The 19727-nt window shown below is 45.0% G+C and overlaps 1 protein-coding gene across 1 annotated transcript in view; it reads left to right on the top strand.

Moving 5' to 3' along the window:
* PTPRE (protein tyrosine phosphatase receptor type E) overlaps nt 1-19727 on the top strand; it is a 566294-nt gene that overhangs the window by 233964 nt on the left and 312603 nt on the right. The window lies entirely within an intron of this gene.

The raw sequence follows: 19727 nt of genomic DNA, 5'->3' as shown, positions 1-19727 counted from the left end.
ATCGAAGGATCCGATATGAGGCAATGGATTACCTCTTTTTTTCTCCAGGAGGTTATCCCTTAGTTTAAAGGAGACTTGACAATTACTCGTGCCCACAGTCCCTGCTCGCCGATTTACTAATTCCACGTTCCCCCGGACCATCTTGGTGAACTTTTCAGATGTACGTGTTAAAGAAACAATCCTTTCAGTAGCTTCTAAACAAAGACAATTTGCTGCCAATCCTACCACAAAATGCCGAATCTTCTCGGATATGTCCGCTGCAGCTGCTAAGCGGAGAAAGGAATTTGTTAAGATTCTTCAGTTATTTAAAGATAAGGGCGCACAAGCAACTATTGCGTAGCAGTCAAAGCTAAAAGTTTTGGTCAAGGGTAAATTCTATATGTTCACGGACGTGGATGAAGCACGGGATCTGCTCTGTCAGATTCAACAGGGCTAAATATGACTTTTTGATTTGACCTCTATGTTCCTCTATTCATTATCTAGAGCGGGCCGCCTGCATAATCTCTTTTTTTGCTATTTGAATGTTTTTGTTGAATGGAGGGGGGACAGGATAGGAATAAGGAAGCCATGGGGTTAAGGGGTGCAACAACAAGGCACTTCCATGTTAGGGGTTAGTACCTGGTGGCTAGCGTGGTGGGGAGGAGGTAGCATAGACCAGGGCCACAGGGCTGGGTACAGGATGTTGGGGGGGGGGGGGGTCACTGGTGTTGCTAGGGGAAAAAAGGGGAAAAATTGAAGTGTCTCTGGGTAGAGATGGAAAATTATTTGGACTGAAAGGATACATGATGATGTCTGGAAACTTTATCTTGCATAAATTGTTTGTTCAAAATGTCTAGTAGGGGGCTTAAAATAATTTCTTTCAATGGTAATGGGCTAAATAATAGGAAAAAAATGCGAACCATAGAACTTTGGATTAAAACAGAGAATCCCGCAGTTGTGATGCTGCAAGAAACCCATATCGCTGCTGCAAAAATTGATGGTTTCTCTATGTTTAAATTGTGGGCCTCATATCGTGGGTTTTCATGTTCTGTAGAATCCCAACGTGGAGTTGCTCTTTTTATCAATCGGAATCTAGATCCAGACATCCTTCAGTTTGAAGAAGGGGGTGTTGGACGTTGGTGCTGGGTCACGTGCTTACTAAAAAATAGATGTAAGCCGATTACTTTTGTTTGTTATTATGCCCCAGTTGATTGCCCCCAAATTTATGAGGGTTTGTTTCAGTCACTGCTTATGGTCATAGGCGATATAGTTATTGGGGGAGATTTTAATATTCTTATGGATATAAAATTAGATTCGACCACTCCCCCTAAACGACAACTAAAACCCAAATCACGAAGTTCTATTATGCATAATATAGTTGTATTAGATCTCTGCGACCCTTGGCGCCTAAAAAATCCACAAAAAAAAGCTTTTACTTGTTGGTCGGGGAGACATAAATCTTCTTCTCGAATGAATTTTTTCTTGGCCTCCAGGCAATTAAAATTCTCTTATCAAAGCTTTTTTTATAATGGGTTTTCAGATCCCGCGATGTTAGCGATTGAATTTGTGGCTGGCGAAGAAATTAGAACTCCTAAAAGATGGCTATTTAATAAGACATACTTAGAGGACGAGAACTGGATTTCCTTTTTAAAACTCGAGATCTCACAGTTTATAATACGAAACTCTGATACGGCCCCTCTTCACATTATCTGGGACGCAATGAAAGCTTTTATTTGTGGCATCATAATAAGTAAGGATGCAGCTGGGTGGCTTGGTATTAAACAAGCTAGAAATTTACTATATCAAAAAATAAATAACGTCACTTTTCTACGGCACTCTGACTCTTCTAGCGCCGTCCAAGGTAAATTGAACAAATTAAAACGTGATCTTAGTGCAAACTTTTATACACAAAGTGAAGAGCAGTACCGAAGACAATCTCAGAAAATCTATGAGGAGAGCAATTTTACCGGTAAATTATTAGCCTGGCAGGCGAAAGAACAAGCCGGTGCTAACCAGATCCGTTCGGTAATCTGCCCGATTACACACATAGAGACATCAGAATCTGCCACAATCGGTACTATAATGCTCACCATTACCAACAGATATACAGTAAACATCAAAACATAGAGCACTCAAAACTAATTGATTTTTTAGGTAGATATGAATTGCCCTTTCTTTCACAAACAGAACAGGAAGTAATGATTAGTCCATTTTCTATGGCTGAATTGGAACTGGTGGTGAGGGACTCACCAAGTGGTAAGGCCTGTGGCCCTGATGGCCTCCCTGCTGAATTCTTTAAAGTTTTTTGTTTCCTCTTTTTCTGACTTATTACTCTCATTACTAAATTCTATGTTGGGCGGTGGGCAAGTTCCAGATTCTTTTGGTGTAGGCACGGTTGTTAGTTTTTTGAAGAAGGGAAAAGACCCTAAAAACCCTAACTCGTATAGGCCTATTACATTACTCAACACCGACTATAAGATCACTACTAAATTATTATCAACACGTTTTAATACTATTGCAGCGGGTCTTATCCACTCTGATCAAAATGGCTTTATCGCGGGTCGTCAACTAGTTACCAATACTCACTTTTTGATTGAAGCTTAGGTATTATTTTCAGATTAAAAAAATTCCTGCTTTAATTTTCTTTTTGGACGCAGAAAAAGCTTTTGATTTGGTAGTCTGGTCAACATTATTTGTTATTTTAGCACACTTTGGAATCCCGCCACAAATTATTAGTTTAATTCCAAATCTATACACTGGCGCTAAAGCAAACATAATCATTAATTCATTAATGGTTGGTACAGTGATGGTCCAGCGTGGCACTAAGCAGGGCTGCCCTTTGTCCCCTATTCTTTTTGCTTTTTTTATTGAGCCGTTGGCCGTAGCAATTCGCAACTCTGAGAATATTGCTCCCCCGATTACTTCCATGGACAAAATTAAACTTTATGCCGATGATATTATGTTATTAATTAAACCAGATATTCAAACTCAGACTTTTGTTTTACAACTTTTTGAGGAATTCGAAGCCTTAGGATGCTATCGGATTAATAAGAAAAAGACTGAAATTTTAGTCTGCGGAGGAGCGGACCCAGAGTTACATCCAGATTTGGCTGGCTGTATTAACTCGAGACCTAAGAAATATTTAGGGGTCTTTTTTTCCGTTTCAGTAGCAGATTTATATAAACGTAATTTTGAACCTCTTCTTCGGAACAATGTTTGTTAAATGGAATCCGTTGCCACTTTCCATTTTGGGCCGTGTGGCCCTGATCAAAATGTCCGTGCTCCCGCTTTTTAATTTTTTATTTTCAACTGTCCCATGTTTTTTACCTGGTACTTTTTTTTCAAAAGTTGAAACTTTGTTCTCTGGATTTATATGGGCTAAAAAAACTCCTCGGCTTGCAATAGGGACACTATATGCAGATACCGAATTGGGAGGTCTTTCATTACCCAATATCAAAGATTACCATAGCGCATATTTTGCTCAATATTTAGATCGATTCAAAATTCGAATACATAGTCCCAATTTATTTATTAACTTTTTTGTCGACTTAATTTGTTGTGAGGCTCAAATTCCTTCCCCTCTACAAGTTCCTAAATCCCCGAAACTTGTTCGATATAAGGTCATGAACTGGTTCTTTAAACGCCGCGATACCATTCTTAAAAGATACTCTCTTCCGCAGTTTAATTCTAGAACTCTCTTAATGTATGTCTTTATGTATATGGGTATAACAATCGGACTAGATATCGTAATGCACTGGAACCAGGCTGGGTTTAATACCTTATCAGATTTTTTAAGGGATGGAAGTTGGCTAACTCCGGAGGAGATACAATATTTAATTCAGGGAAACTTTTTGTTATCAGGCTCTTATACTTTGATATATAAGCTGCTCAGACAATTGGACCCCAGACTTATCTGTTCCTCTATCCCATTATGGGACGATTTGTTTCTGTCAGTACGGACCAGGAAGCCAGGGGAATGGAAACGTTACCTAGCCCTTCAAATTCAGCGGGATTTGAGCTTGAAAGCTATTATAAAATGGCAGGAACAAGAGAACCATGTTCTTTCGGTTTCCACCTGGAAGACAATAAATAGACTTAATTTTGAGGTATTGCGTGGTTCAAACTGGAGAAGAATGATATTCTTCAGTAAATGGCTTCTATATTATACCCCGGTTGTCATTGCAAAAATGTTCGTTAATGCTTCTGCCAATTGTTTCAGATGTCAGCAATTTCCTTTAGCTAACTGGTCTCACATTATTGTTCACTGCTCTAAAATTGTGCCTTTTTGGAATGAGATTTTTTTATTTTTGCAAACCTATTGTGAGATCCAGGTCACTTATAATGTTAAATTAATGTTATACGGTTTCGACTTCGATCTCGAGTTGGCAGATCAGACGGTCAAATTGTTATTTATTGCAATGGCAGTGGCTAGGTCCCTGATTTTACAGAGTTGGAAATAAACACAGGTTCCTTTGTTCCATGCCTGGCTTCAAAAAATTAAGAATGTAAGAAAGAGCGAATTAGTATATGCATATCGAATTGGAAGAACGAGGAAGTTTGATAAAGTTTGGAGATCTTATTTTGAGTAAATTTTGAGTAATCATGGACTAATGTATTAATGTAAATGTTGCCCTCTCAGTCTTTCAGAGGATACTCTGTGTTTATATGTACTTTATGATTATCAAATTGTCTTGTATTCATTTGATATTATGACCCAAAGCACTTCAATAAATTATTTTTTTTTAAAAACAGAAAGGCAGACCAGGAAAAGAGAGCTGTAAGTCAGATGGAAAGACACAGAGACAGGGGTGAAGGATAGAAAGAGGGATGAGGTGTTGATAGAAAGTAGGTGAAATAGAGAGACGTGAGATAGAGACAACGAAGTAAGATAGATCATGGTGGAGAGAATGTAATGGTAGATCGGTATAGACAGCGAGGTGAGTTAGAGAGATGTATATAGAGAGAAGTAGACAGAGAGGTGAGGTGGATGGGTGACTTGAAATAAAGTGAATGGTAGAGAAAGAGGAAGTAAAAATAGAAAAATGAGTTAGCAACAAAGAAAACGATGTGGGAAGTAGTTTGGTAGTGAAAGAGATGAGAGAGGTGAGGCGGAAGGAACAGAGGTAGGAGTTAAGAGCGAGGTAACAAATAGTTGGTGAGGTAAGTTAGAGTTTAAGGAGTCACAATAAAATAAGTGGGGCACAGAGATGTGATTTAGTGGTCCATATGAGATAGAAACGTGAGGTAGAGAGTGGGAGAGGTGAGGTAGGAAGCATTGCAGTATTAGTAGATGTGAGAAAGAAGTGGAAAGAGATGAGGTATAGCGAGATGAGGTAACAAGAGATGAGGGTGACAGAAAAGTGAAATAAGTGATGGTGAGATACAGGAAGTTAAGATGGAAACAGACCAGCGATGTGCAGAAAAAAAGAGCAAGGAAGAGACAATTGGGTGAGAGACAGGTGCATTACAAAAGAGGTGGGCTAGTTAGAGATGATGTAGCAAGACAGATGGAATACAGAGCAGAGGAGATGCATAGGTGATGTAGAGGTAGGTACAGAGAAAGAGGTCAAGAGAAATTGTAAGGTAGAAGAGTGAAGTATAGAAATGATGAGAAGCAAACATATTTGAGACATAGAATGAGAAGAAAAGGGTTGTAGAGAGAGGTAGTATAGATCCAGTTAATAAGTGGGTAGATAGATCAGTGATGCACCGAGAAGGGTGGGTGCTTAAAGAATGGTGAGGTAGAGAGACAAGAGGTACAATAAGGCAGGTAGAGAGAGGTCACACAGGCAATGATGAGGTAGAAAGAGGGGAGAGTTAGATGGAGAGGCATTGTAGACAGATGTAGGAGAGGAAAAGAGTAAGGTGGAGGGTGGAAGACAAAGAAGTAGAGAAAGGTGAAGAGATCTGAGTTTATGCGGTGAGAGAGTGAGAATAGAGTGAGAGACAGCTGAAATAAAGAAAGGGAAGTAGCCAGATAAATAGAGGGTGGTGAGGTAGGAATAGGTAGTGAGACAGCGCCAAAGGAAGGGGCAAGCTAAGAGTGGGATAGGGATACAGAAACAGACAGAGGTGAGTGAGAGAGAAGCGAGAATGAGGTACTAGAGTGATAAGTGTGAGGGCCACACAGAGAGATAAGGTAAATATATGTGAATTTTGAAAGGTGAGTTAGAAAGAATTAGACTAAATAGAGAGAAAAAGAGGTGGGGACTCTGGGCAGTTACCCACTTGGCCCACGCCTTACAATGTCGGCTCTTTGTTAATATCCTACATCTTAGGTCTTTGCCCTTTCATTAAAGAATTACCTGACCCACTGGTCCCACACACACAGACCATAACTTGCTTTGAAACTCCTGAGGCGGAAAGCCGGGAGCCGTTTTTCTGTTGCAAAATCATTTTTAATATTTGAGTGTCACACTTGCTTTGTTGTTGTATTTTTACCTGCACCTAGTCTGTGGCTCTGTCCTCCCTTGGAGACACCCGCGCAGCAGAGTTTAGCGCTGCAGCGGGACGCTGAAGTTTTTCTTGCCGCCATTACTGGCGAGCCCACTGGCCACGCCCCCTCCCCGAGGCCACGCCCCCGACTGACGCATTTAAGGCGCTGATCCACGAGCGCCCTCAGATGCTTTGAAATTCCTGAGGCGGAAAGCCGGGAGCCGTTTTTCTGTTGCAAAATAATTTTTAATATTTGAGTGTCACACTTGCTTTGTTGTTGTGTTTTTACCTGCACCTAGTCTGTGGCTCTGTCCTCCCTTGGAGACACCCGCGCAGCGGAGCTTAGCGCTGCAGCGGGACGCTGAAGTTTTTCTTGCCGCCATTACTGGCGAGCCCACTGGCCACGCCCCCTCCCTGAGGCCACGCCCCCCGACTGACGCATTTAAGGCGCTGATCCACGAGCGCCCTCAGATGCTTTGAAACTCCTGAGGCGGAAAGCCGGGAGCCGTTTTTCTGTTGCAAAATAATTTTTAATATTTGAGTGTCACACTTGCTTTGTTGTTGTGTTTTTACCTGCACCTAGTCTGTGGCTCTGTCCTCCCTTGGAGACACCCGCGCAGCGGAGCTTAGCGCTGCAGCGGGACGCTGAAGTTTTTCTTGCCGCCATTACTGGCGAGCCCACTGGCCACGCCCCCTCCCCGAGGCCATGCCCCTTCCGGCCCTCTCCCTTGTGAGATAAAATGTGTCTTCTCCGGAAGCGCAGCGGGAGCGCCGTTTGCGCGCCGAAGGCGCGCCAAAGGGAAGCCCATCTGCGCCCGTCCGCGGCCGGACGGGCCCAGGGGCCAGGGACGCTGCCGCCGGGATCTCTTACACTGCCTTGGCACTAAAGAGCCTACAATTCCACCCATGCACTCTCCCGCCCGCCGTCAGAGCTCGTATTTCTACACTGGGAATCACGGGGAATATTCCCTCCCACCTGGGATTGGATGCGTCACATATTCCACCCGTCCCCATTGAATCACACATCCGAATACTATACCTTAACACTCGTTCTCTTGTAAGACACCAAACTGACATCTTCCTCCTACTCTCGGCTGAGAGTCCAGATGTTCTCTTATTATCAGAAACATGGCTCACCGACGACTCCCTCCCTGATATCTTGGCTGCACTACCACCAGACTATTATCTGCTGAATGCTAATCGCCTTGGGGGCCGTCACGGTGGTGGGGTGGCAGCGGTAATACGCAAGAATTTAAAAATCATCGCCACCGTCTCCATGATCCTCCCCGAAGTGGATAACCTGGTTCTCAGCCTGGGAACTGAGGTGGGTGCAGTCACTGTCATAATACTCTACCGCCCCCCCCTTCCTATGCCCTCTTTCCCCTCATCCTTCACTGAGCAGCTTGCCAATCTCACCACCTCCTCCCCTCGTGTCGCCATTTTTGGCGATTTTAATTACTGGTTCCAACACAAGGATGCGGGGCCGCACGCCACTGAGCTATTTGAAACTCTCTCGAGCCTCAATTTTACACAACTCATTAAGTCCCCCACCCATAGCGGTGGCCATATCCTCGACCATATCTGGATTCACGGGGTGAAGTCTTCCTGCCCGCAGATCACTCCTTGTGTGTGGTCGGACCACTCCTTGATCAAGACAATTATCTCTGTCGATGGTAACATCAGGGCCCCCCCTCGGGAGGGTGGTGTCGCCCGCAAGTGGAGGGCTGTCGACTCCTCTAAATTTCTCTCCCATCTGTCCCAGTCCTGTCCTTCCCCCCCTAATGATATCCACATTGATGAGCTAGACGGTAACATCTCTCACTGGCTTACGTCAGCTAGCGACATCTTTGCTCCGCTAACCAAGTTTTCCCGCTCTCGGCATAGTAACTCCCACAAATGGTTTGACTCCCAACTAAAAACCCAACACCTGGAGCTACGCCAATTGGAGCGTAAGTGGAGAAGAGCCTACTGCCCCACGAGCAGAGACACCTATGTGGCCGCCCGTAACAAATACAAAAAAGCCATCACTGCGGCTAAAACAGCATATGCCTCTAAAAGAATCTTATCTGCCCCTTGCAAATCTAAGGAGATTTTTAGAGTCCTTGACGAATTTACCTCTGACCCCAGGACGCTCCCGACTCAGGCTCCTACACAGAAGTCATGCAATGCTCTCAGCACGTTTTTCATCGAGAAAATCGTTACGATCAAGGATACTATTCCGGCCTCCTCTCCTGGCACTGACTCTGTTTGCTCCCCTCCTAATGCACTCTCTTTCACTCATTTCCCCCCTCTTGATTCAAAATCTTTGGCCACACTGGCCGCTCGGGTTAAGTCCGGCTCTCCGGACGACTGCTGTCCACCATCCATACTACGGGACATATGCCTTTCTCTTCCTGACAGTATTCTCCCTCTGTTGAACTCTTCTCTCTCTTCTGGCTCGGTGCCTAGCTCTTTTAAGGCAGCCGTTCTGGTGCCTCTATTGAAGAAACCTGGAGCCGACCCCGCAGCCTTGGCAAACTACCGGCCTATCTCCCTTCTGCCCTACTTTGCTAAAATTCTGGAAGCCCACGTCACCACCTGTCTCTCTCAGTTCATCGAGAGCTCCAACTTCCTTGAAGCCAACCAGGCCGGTTTTAGACCTGGCCACTCCACTGAGGTAGTGATCTTGGCCGTGTTGGATGCTCTAAGAGACGGAGCTGACAGGGGTTCCCCCCAAGCCCTGGTTCTTTTAGATCTGTCGGCCGCCTTCGACACGGTGGACCATAACATCCTTCTCCACCGTGTCGAGCAGGCCGGCATCCAGGGCCTCGCGCTGGCATGGGTCGAATCCTTCCTGACCGGGAGGTCTCAGACAGTCAGCCTGGGTACTTTCAGGGCACCTAGGGAGCGTTCACTCTGCGGGGTTCCCCAGGGCTCCTCTTTATCTCCTCTCCTCTTCAATCTGTATCTCCAACCTCTTCTATTCTCTCTGAGGCAGTGGGACGTCACCGTCTTTAATTACGCTGACGACCTGCAACTCATCTTCCCTCTTGATTCTCCTTCCGCTATCTCTAATTTCCAGGCGGTCATGGCCCACATTCTTCAGTGGATGAGCCAGAACCAACTTAAATTGAATCCCGGGAAGACGGAGCTCCTTCTCCCTGGTAAGAGCTCCACCCACTGGGGTCCGCACTTCTGGCCGGCAGAGCTCGGCCCCTCTCCCACCCCTGTGGCCTCGGTGAAGAGTCTCGGGGTCATTATTGACTCCGAGCTATCCCTCAAATCCCAAATAGGGACGGTGGTCTCTTCCTGCATGTATCAGCTGCGCAGGATCAGAAAGGTGGCTTATCTCTTGACCCCCGAAGCCCTGATTCAAGTCATCATGGCTCTTGTCCTCTCCCGCTTGGATTTCTCGAACTCACTGTATCATGGTCTGCCTAAGGTCCTGCTTTCTAGACTACAGATCGTCCAGAACCAAGCGGCGAGACTGGCCTTTGGGACCCCGAAATGGCAATCCGCCAAACCTCTTCTCACCAAACTACACTGGCTTTCGGTCACCTCGAGGGTAGCCTTCAAGATCGGCTGCCTCACTTTTAAATCCCTAACCGGCTCCTGCCCTGCCTTCCTGAAATCCCTTATCAGCCCCTACTGCCCCTCACGCAACCTCCGATCCTCTCACCTCCGTCTCCTGGTTGTTCCCTCCTTTAAACTCTGCAGAATTGGTGGCCCGAGATTTGCTCTCTTGGCCCCCAAATTCTGGAACTCTCTTCCTCCCTCGCTCAAACTCTCCAACTCGCTCATCCTATTTCGCAAATCCTTAAAAACATGGCTCTTCCCACAAACCGGTTAAATCTTCTCCGCCTCCCTCAGTATCAGATCAGCGCCAGGAAACCCACGGTGACAGAGCGCTTTATAAGCACACTTTAACATAACATAACATAACGTTCCAAATGTTGGTACCCAGACAATGCGGCCCTATTTTTTCAGCAGCTGACAGGAAGTAAGAATGGGCCTGGCTTATAGACAAACCCATTATTTCTCCACACTTCAAATAATGACAATATCTATCTGCACATGGAGAGGGATGTTGACACTTAAGCTGTAAGTGACCATCTATTTCTTATTTCAACCTTATTTGCCCTCAATTACCCGAACTCAAATTTCAGAGGAAAAACAGAACCCACTAGAAAAAATGTTGACTTTGCATTGTCCTACAGAATCAAGCAAGAACCTACAACAATCACTCATCTTAAATTAGCAATTATCCAAGCTAAAAGAGAATGTGTCCCCTCATCATGCCCAAGGTATTCCTTAAAGTAGGACTGGGGATTGTTAAAAATGGGGATCTCTAGTTGGCAGTGGTATGCACCCTGTCTAAGTAGGGACCCTTCCATCTAGTCAGGGTAAGGGAGTTACACTCCCAAGATAACCCCTGCTCACCCCCTTGGTATCTTAGCACAAGCAGTCAGGCCTATCTCAGAAGCAATGTGTAAAGCATTTGTGCTTAGACACACAGTAATACAGTGAAAACACTACAAATGGACTTCATGCTAGTTTAGAAAAATAGCCAATCTTTCTCTAAACCAAACAAGACCAAAAATGACATAAGTCCAACATGCAGAATCCAAGATACCACTTTTTAAAGGTTTAAGCGATTCTGTCCATAGAACTCTGTTGATGCACAAAGTACATTTGATGCATCAAAATCCAATAGTGAAATACAGCCGCAGAGTAGGGAAGCATCAGACAACACAGTGATACATTGATTCTGGAGTCCCAGGGGAACGGAGGTGTCAGGTCTGCTGAACGCAGGAGAACTGTTGCGTCGATTCCTTACTGCGAGGAGAAGCGAAGCGTCGAAATCCGAAATCAGTTCCTTTCTGTGGGATGATGTGTTGGAAACTTTGGTGCACAGGTACGATGTGTGGAAAAGCTGACACGTTGGAGTCGATGCGGCGGCAGCAAAACAGGCGCTGCGTTAATTCTTCCAGCCGCGGACCGGGATGCGTTGAATCCTTCAGCCACACACCACTGCATAGGAGATGGAGTCTCGGACATCGGAGACACAGTGCTCTGGACTCGGACTGCTGCGGTCATTCTGGCTGCAAACAGGCGCTGCATTCATTTTTCACCCTCACCACGGTAATGTGTTCGTTTTTTTACTGCACTGCAAGCTTGCGGCAGGTAAAACAGCACTGAAAGTGTAATGCATGGATTTTAAGTCTTTAAAGCAGCCAAACTATCTCCAAGGGCCCACAACGGCAATTGGCACCACTTGGCAAGTCAGAGCTCCCAGCACAGGAGTTGAGGGGGCTGCAGATGATGTCTTTGATGACCCTGAGACTTTTTAACAGGAGGTAAGCACACACAAGCCCTTGAAGAATCTACTCAAGTAGGATATAAAAGCAAAGTCCAGTCCTTTACCTCACCAAGACAAAAGCAGTAACTGCAGGCCAACCCAGCAAAGGGGAAGTACTCCTCCTAACAGCTCTCCGGCTCTTCCTTTTGGTAGAGTCTCCTTTTGATCCAGAAGTATTCTCAAAGTCTGGGGTTACAGGTCAAATACGTATACCCCTTTCTGCCTTTGAAATAGGCATACTTCAAAAGAAAGTCTTTGTAGAGCACAGATCCTGCCTTGCCGTGACCTGGCTCCAGACGCACTACAGGGGGGTGGATACAGCATTGTGAGAGGACAGGCAAAGCCCTATTCAGGTGTCCGTGACAACTCCTTCCATCACTCTAGCTCAGGAAGGCCCATCAGCCTGGTGATGGGCAATGAGGATAAGGAAGACACACTTCTTGCAATAGTGAAAAAATGAAATAGGCGGTATTTCACTATCAGGACATGTCACACAAACTAGTACATGCCCTACCTTTCATATACAATGCACCCTGCCCATGGGGCTGTCTTGCGCCTACCTTAGGTGTGCCTTCCACATAATCGAATGGAAGGTTTGGGCCTGGCAAGTGGGTGCACTTGCCAGGCCAATATTGTAGTTTATAACTGCACTTGCAAACATTGCAATGGCAGGCCTGAAACATGGTTACAGGGATACTCATGTGGGTGGCACAACCAGTGCTACTGGCCTACTAGTAGCGTTTGATTTACAGGCCCTGGGCACACACAGTGCGCTTTACTAGAGACTTACCAGTAAATCAAAAATGCCAATCATGGATAACCAATTATAATCACAATTTACACAGGGAGTACTTGCACGTTAGCACTGATCAGCAGTGGGAAACATGCTTTTCAACACAACTTTTACCACGCAGTGCCTTTACGACGCAACTATTATAACGCATGTCATTACAATGCATTGCGCTGGGTGGCGCTCTAGGATAGGGAATGGATTTAATTTACTATCCAACACCTTCCCTACTATCCACGGGGACTGGAGTTGGAATAGTAAATTAAACTATTCACTATCCAGCACCCCTTAACGCTATGCGTTGTAACAGCAGGCGTTGTAAAAACTGAGATGTAAAGGTATGCCTGGTAAAAGCATGCGTTGTAATGTCATACATTCATCAGCAGTGGTTAAGAGCCCTGAGTACACAAACAAACAAAAACGAAGTCCAGCATGCAGTCAAACATACAGGAGGTAGAGACAAAAAGTCTGGGGAAACCATACCAAAAATGCCAGGTCTAACAGGGATCACAAGTAATTTATCTTTATTGGCATTTCAGCATGTATTAACATTTTTTCAGTCTAATTATTAACAGATTTTAATATCCATGCTGCATTGATAAATGTAAAGTGGCACCTTTCATGTGTGACACTTTCATCCAGCCTTTTGTTCTCACCTAAAGGCACTTTCCATTCTGAGACTAGTAGGTTTGAATTTCTCTCTGCAACATCAGACTCACATTTTGCAGCATGAAAAGCCTTCTTTGTTAAGCGCCAGAATTGGATGAAGATATAGCAGTGGGTTTCCGGATGACATGTTGGTCATTTTGAAAACTACAAGTTTACGCCTTTCAACATCCCACTGAATGATCAGTCATCCACACTGGCCTCTTAGCTCTTGATAGTTAAGCACCACAGCAATTGCTAAATTGTTTACACATTCTAATGGATAGCTTCTTGATTTAATGATTGTTAAAACAGTAGAGGTCATTTATGTAGAACAATTGCTACTTGTGTGCTCAGATCTTTAATCAGTCTTTATTAAGCTCTAATTTCTTTACACAAACACCAAGGGCAGTGCTTAATGTGAGCCGGGACTTTCCAGTGCTAAGCACTGGCACTTAATTGGTTTCCGGTGCTGAGCACCGGCACCTAATTGTGAACACCATACCTAGAACAGTCTACCACACGGTGGCGCTGCTCATCGAATTTAGAGATGAGCAGAACAACGGTTGTTTAGGAATGCAATATACATTAAAATTGCAAATGCCTGCCTCCCCAGCCATTCCTTTAGCTTTGGGGACCTGGAATAACCTGAACTGTCACATTTACATGTGAGAGAGATGATTAGTAGTTGTTTTGGCAGCGATGACAAGGGCAATGGGTGGTGCAAGCTGCAGTGGCCTCCTGTTCAGAGCCCTGGCACTTAATATTTTACAAATTAAGCTCTGAGCCAGGGCCTCATTTATGAGGCCCTACCAGCACTATTGCCATGCCGGAACATCACTTTTTTGACATTCCGGTGGCGCAATGTGCCACTGCCATATGTATACGGCCACGTAAAGCCAAGTTACATGGCTTTTCATGGCCTTATAAATATGTACTCCTTTCATGCAGAAAACTGAGTAAATGGCATTTTGATACTGCCCCAGATTTATGAGAAATTGTAAGTCTGAGGCAGCGGCAAAAACGTACGCCTCCCCAGGGAAGACGTAAAGGAGGCACAACGAGTAGAAATATCTTTATTCTGCTTTGTTTTTCCTCTTTCTATGTGTGCTGCATTCTGAAACACATAGAGAAAGAGGAAAAAGCCTCTTGTGATTGTTTTCGTGCAAGAAGACTTCCCTTCCTGCTCAAAAATAATCCTCCCCGCAACGCAGGCACCCTCGCACCATGGTTCAAAGGTGCCTGAGTTGGGGCAGAGCAGCCCATTGTGCACCTTCACAGGGCAAAAGGAAATGAATACGGCGCATTCCTGCCCTTTCCATTTGCTGGAGGGCAGGGCAGCAGCAAGGCCTGCTGTGCTGCCCTACGGCAAAAAAAACATAAATGAGGACCCAAGTCATTCAAACCTCCTTAGTATTGTGTGAAATGTAATAGCTCGTCTCCTTAGGATCTTAGTGAAGTACTGAAGAGTATGTTCAGTCATGTCCTTGACCTCCATAATTGTATCTTTCATTTCACGAGTTTTCATCAGTTTTCTTCACCATCAATAACTCTTTGACACCCAGTAGGAGGTCATTTGTACAAACTCTTTTTGGACAATGCTGACCGCTGAGATGAGTAGTACAAAAGGGGGTGGTGATGGACGGAGCATCTGAACCAATCAAACACTCACACCCAGTCAAAAGATCTGGGTTTGATCCATCACCGTTCTTTAGCCTACTCTGCCACCCCAGTTCAGACATGGCTATATGCAAATCAGTCTGACCCTGTGCCTCATGGGAACAGTCCAGCCCGAACTGCCAAGCCATGCCTTCCCTGGACCGGAAACAAGCTTCCGAGGACCGGTTTCTGGCATTACCGCTTTGGCCACCATAAGTGTGGCAGGATATGCTCAGACGTGAGTCCCTTGCTCACTTTGCCACTGGATTCAAGCAAGCCGGACTGAAGATGTCTGTAATGCCAGAAACCGGTCCTCGGAAGCTTGTTTCCGGTCCAGAGAAGGCATGGCTTGGCAGTTCGGGCTGGACTGTTCCCATGAGGCACAGGGTCAGACTGATTTGCATATAGCCATGTCTGAACTGGGGTGGCAGAGTGGGCTAAAGAACGGTGATGGATCAAACCCAGATCTTTTGACTGGGTGTGAGTGTTTGATTGGTTCAGATGCTCCGTCCATCACCACCCCCTTTTGTACCGCTTTGGCCGCCATAAGTGTGGCAGGGTATGCTCAGACGTGAGTCACTTGCTCACTTTGCCACTGGATTCAAGCAAGCCGGGCTGAAGACGGCTGTAATGCCAGAAACCGGTCCTCGGAAGCTTGTTTCCGGTCCTGAGAAGGCATGGCTTGGCAGTTCGGGCTGGACTGTTCCCATGAGGCACAGGGTCAGACTGATTTGCATATAGCCATGTCTGAACTGGGGTGGCAGAGTAGGCTAAAGAACGGTGATGGATCAAACCCAGATCTTTTGACTGGGTGTGAGTGTTTGATTGGTTCAGATGCTCCGTCCATCACTACCCCCTTTTGTACCGACCGCTGAGATGAAGCAGCTCAAATAAAGCAGTTGTAAACTTTAATGGCAATGGTGCAAAATATCAGCTGGCTAACCTTGTGACATACAAGGCAGTTAGGTTGCATTAATCAATCAAATTAATCTTTTATGGCCTGACAAGATTAGCCAATCCAAAAATCTGACCAAAAAGGAGCAGTGATGGAGCAAAGATTCACTAGGGAATATAGGTGGTGATGCTGGATTGTGACATACGGTGGAATACTTACTTTATTCCAACGTAACTTTTTCCAGGGGTTGGGATGGAGAAATCCCCTACATGTTGACGGACATGTGCCTCTGTCATGGATGCCCCACCTGCATGGTTATCTGGATCCCTGGTACTGATTCTTGGTCATGGGTGAATATAAACAATACATGTGCACCATGACCTAGTCCTGCCCCATGGTAATGCAGTCTTATTTTATGAGGATGGGCGCACCAAGCGCCACCCTGTAAGTGGTAGAGAAGTACTGGCCTTGCCAGGAATTAAGTGACATGAGGGTGGTGGTGGCAGCATACCCATTTTGGGCCTGATTCACAAATGGCCTTTGTACTTGTGGCAGAGGTCCTGCAAATATGATGGGGGCCACACTTGTGGCGGGACCCTGCACTTGCGGGCGGGACCTCCGCACTGCAGTTACTCACAAGTAATTGACTGGACAGCCAGTCTATTTTGGATACTGTTTATACTTTGAGACTTGGGACCTGTATGTCTCACACCTACCACCTGCTCAAAGAGTCCTGGACTTTTCAACTTGTGCTATCAATGAGGGCCAGGAGTTGAAATAGGTAAAACTTGGCCATGTTACGTAGGACACATAGTAGTTTGGGCCCTCGGACAGTTGTAAAAGACTGCAACCCCTGAAGGGTGAGCCCAGGAAAACCCTGCTTGCCCTGTGGCCCTCTGAAAGGAGTTGTAACACCAGATCTTTCCCAAACTGAAAAAAGGGTAAGTGCAGTCCTGGTAGATACAGGTATGTTGTTTCAGATCTTAGGTGCCGGGAAATAAAAGGCTTGGGGTCTAGTTTATTTCTTTATTGCACATCTTCAGTTCCAGTTTCATCATGTTTGCATCAGTTTACAGCAAAAGGTTTTGCAATGGCATTCCAGCTTCACATTTTTAGTGAAATAATGCTCCATCATTAACTTTTTTTTAAACTCAAGCTGAAAAAGAAATTCATTGGTTAGGAGCTCGGAGCTTGGTTCTTCTGACATTATATCTTGGTGAACTTGAGGCCTCGGGCTAAACTGAAGACATGGAGTCTGGAGTGAAAAGGATCCACCTGAAAGACCATTGGTGTATGTGCCTTTGCAAGGTAAGCGGGTGCTTGATGGCCATCTTCGATTAGCCCGCCTTGGTTTTTTATAAAACTTCGCCGAAGCCGTGTTTTGGGTAAAGGCCATATGCAAATGTGGGCCACTTTCTTTTAGCGTGCCGGGGCCAATTTTTCATCCCAATCCAACCCTGGAAGACAGAAAACGAATATACTCTGCCAATGTCATTGACGCAGTAAGTCTCCGACACGAAGGGGCATGGATGGGAATATAGAAAATAATTTATTAATTTGAGTAAAGGGGAAAGGAGAAGAATGTGCACTGTGCAGTAATGCAGGCTAAGGGGATTTAATATATGAGAGAGAAAGATAAACGCGGGTAAATGGAAGTGGTAGCAACAGTGAGGAAAGTCGCTTGAAACTTATTTAAATCAGATAAATAACACAAAGATAACTATAAGAAAGTATTTGCATAAAAAGACAACAATATAAAAACGTTGATCTTTGACTTGAGGATTGATATGCAGCAATATCTCGACGGAGCCATGGAATTGTGGGTAAAGAGAAAGATGGTATCTGCAAGAGGAAGTCACTCCAAAGGGGACAGTTACACACAGCACAAAGAAGACCCACATTAGCAGTTTACAGCTAGTTTGTGGAGTTAATGAAATTCAGTTAAGCTCGTGATTCACTCAGGTTTCCTTTTATGACACTTTTCATAGTAACCAGTCACCAACCTGTGTTCGACGTCCCTGTAATGATGTGTTTGTGTCATGTAATTATATGTGCTTACTGACAGAAAACCATGACTCAGTGCCTCTGTCCCAGCAGACTCAGCCACAAATTCCAAAGTATTCACAGAGATTTAGCGGAGCATTTCAAATATTTCAGAGGAAGTGGAAAGGAGTGAAATGTTGATTTTGCCCGGATGCTTCTGGGCCTTGTAAACCCTGCAGTGCACAGCTGATAGTGAGAAGCTCCAAAAGAAAGACATACACGATAGAGGACACGTGCACACTTACCGACCCTCCGTTTGATGAAAAGGCTAAACATATGGTCTGCATTAAAAGCAGGTAACATCATCTCACCCCTTGTGAGTCAGCTAGGCGCTAGGTGTTGGTGACCTCATGTCTGGTCCTGGTGTGTGTCAGTAAGAGATTAATGTGTATGCAATAGTACTGCAGATATATCAGGCTTTAAAGGCTGAGGTATCCACCCACAACTGAGCAGAGCTAAACATGGGTGGTTTGGCACTAATGGCGGGACCGTGAGTTGCAAATGAAGTAGCAGAGGGCTCCCTAACTGTTGTGCAAGCTTCACCAGAGTTCCCACTTTCGTTATATCATGATGCACTAAAGAGAGCCGTGCAAGGTATGCGCTTTAGCAAACACTCGGGTGATTATATGCTGATTATATTTGTTTAAGTTACAAAGTACGAAAAGACATCCAGGACTGTACAGCTAGGACGACGGAAGCTGTGGCCCTGCACAAGTGCATGGTGCCATGTGCACTGGATATGTACAGCTTGGTACTTGAGCAGGAGCCACTGAAGAGGGTCCCCTTTGCCTGTGTACAGTCTCCCATTAGAAAAGCATCTACTTGGGAATCAGTGCCATGGGGCGAATGCATGACGGTCCAACGCATACATTTACAACGCATGCCTTTACAACGCAGTTTTTACATAGCAACATCCTATACAAAGGCATTATTTTACATTGCATGCCATTACATCACATTTTTAGAAACTACCTTTACAACGCATTCCATTACATCGCATTAAACTATTAAAACGCATACCATTACATCGCATTTAAGATAAGTGTTGGATAGTGTAGGGGTAAAAATGACTATTCTAACTCCAGTGAGTGCAACAGTAGGGTAAGTGTCGGATAGTGTAAGGGAACTACGCCTTGTAATGGTATGCGTTGTAATGACTTGCGATGTAATGCCTGCGTTGTAGTGAAATGCGTTGTAATGACTTGCATTGTAGTGACATGCGATGTAATGGCTGCGTTGTAATGACATGCAATGTAAAGGATGTTGTGATGTAATGACTGCATTGTAAAGGTAGTGCAATGTGATGACTGCGTTGTAAAGGTTGCTTCCCCCATGGGGCACATGCTTAAGGCTTGATACATAAGCAGTTGCAGACCTTTATTCCCTGAGGCAAAAGAAGGATTCAGCGACCCTACGAGACCACCACATAAGAAGGGGCTCGAGCGCAGGGGTGCGCATGCTCAGATTCAGTCAGTAAGGCAGACACCCCCTCTTTTTTCTCCTCTGCTTCCAAGAAGGTTGGCCGTGTAAGTCTAAGAATGCTTTCTGCAGACATTATGAAATGGTACATACTAAACAACCACACCCAAAAGAGAAATAGCCTAAATTAGAAACAGGAAGCTGGAAGCTTTTGCGGCTACTCCCAAAACTACTAGCACCTCGTGGCCGGCTTTGGTAGCAGGCAAACAACATTACAAAGTAGGGCTGGGGTCAGAATGTAACTTATATCCATATTTACCTATTACCTGTGTTGAGAAACACTGTGGACAAATGACTGCGAAATTGTTATCAGTGCAAGTTGTTATCACTGTTACATCATCTACAGAGGACACAGCAGCTGCATTGGCACCATGTCCCATTTCCAAATCATTTGTTTAACGCCTTGGTGCCTAAAGAGTGTGATGATCCTGTACAGGTGGGAATTTATTAAAGTGTTTTCTGTT

Source organism: Lissotriton helveticus, chromosome 5_1 (assembly GCF_964261635.1).
Source record: "Lissotriton helveticus chromosome 5_1, aLisHel1.1, whole genome shotgun sequence".
NCBI classification, from domain to species: domain Eukaryota; kingdom Metazoa; phylum Chordata; class Amphibia; order Caudata; family Salamandridae; genus Lissotriton; species Lissotriton helveticus.
Note: the sequence above shows the minus strand (reverse complement) of the source record. Positions and strands in the feature narration are given on the sequence as shown.